Here is a 1,184-nt window from a genome sequence, read left to right as displayed (position 1 = left end):
AAAAACTTCCTCTTTGATCAAGTCTTGAAACATAGGATAGATTTTCTTGAATCAAATGGAAATTTTCCAATACAATGAGAGTTAAGTCCACAAGTCACCATACATACAGTATGTAGTAGGAAAAAAATAAAATAGCGGGCTTACACAACCCTGGTACAGCAGTGGTCTGATTCTTAAGATGCTTCCTCCCTCTGTCAAGTGCTCTGTAGATACAGAGCACACCATGACTTTGAGAGCCCACTCAGCTGAGTTTGTAGCCCACAAAGCCCTTCTCTGTCCGGGCTGTGGTGGTGGCTCTACTCAAGAAGCAAAGAAGTTTTCACCACATTCAAACAGTGTGTCAAACATCTTTTCATTATCAAAGTGAGAAATAAGAAAGCAGCATATTCATACCATGAGAAAGATATTAGAAAGGACAGGCGTGTAGAGTTGAGATTGGAAATGTTTCATGTTTCTCCAGCTTCATTTCTTTGGCTTGTTGGGTAGTGGCTTCCGGAAGAGCAAGATGAGAGGTTCTGATTCAAGGATCGTATAATGAACCCATCCCTGACTCTGTTGAACGCCAAGATTCCTGCATTCAGATTCAGACATCAAATGGGTTTTAGGAACAAGTTTGGCTATGTCCTTGGGTAACATGATATACTGGTATTTGAACTCCTCCTCGTCATCGTATTTATCCGGAGTAAATTTGTTGATGTGCCATGACAGCTCTGCCAGCGAATTTTCACCCTCAAGCTCCCCACCTCCAACAACTCCCTGCACCCACTTCTCCACTTTTATACACCTTCCTACCAAGTTAAACCATCTGGCTTCGAATTTGTAATCCTCAGGTCTCTACTTTCTGAGTGTTGAGGTTACCAGCAAATGCCAACAAGCACAGATTTAGAAGCTGTTTCCTGGGGAAACCATAACACAACAGGAAGAAAAATATGTATATTGAAATTAAGACTCTGGTCGTGGTCAAACACTAAATGGGAAAGTTATTCTTTCTAGATTCACACAAAACATCATACCAAATACTTAATCACCTCAAATCTAACTTTAAACAGAAACTTTCAGGGCTCAATAAAAGGAAAGTTAAGTCAAAGCCTAAGTAGAAAAAGCATCGGCATAAAGCAAAGGTCATATGGACTTTGCACACAGTAAAACACTTCATGAGACTCCATCTCAATCAGAAGCTAGGC

At 40.5% G+C, this 1,184-nt stretch overlaps 1 pseudogene; it reads right to left on the bottom strand.

Annotated features, from left to right (window-relative positions):
* Positions 1–462: 462 nt before the first annotated feature.
* LOC122108257 lies at positions 463–703 on the bottom strand (annotated as a pseudogene).
* Positions 704–1,184: the final 481 nt, after the last annotated feature.

The sequence above is a fragment of the Dipodomys spectabilis genome, unplaced genomic scaffold (genome assembly GCF_019054845.1).
Source record: "Dipodomys spectabilis isolate Male_0828 unplaced genomic scaffold, ASM1905484v1 ptg000054l, whole genome shotgun sequence".
NCBI classification, from domain to species: domain Eukaryota; kingdom Metazoa; phylum Chordata; class Mammalia; order Rodentia; family Heteromyidae; genus Dipodomys; species Dipodomys spectabilis.
Note: the sequence above shows the minus strand (reverse complement) of the source record. Positions and strands in the feature narration are given on the sequence as shown.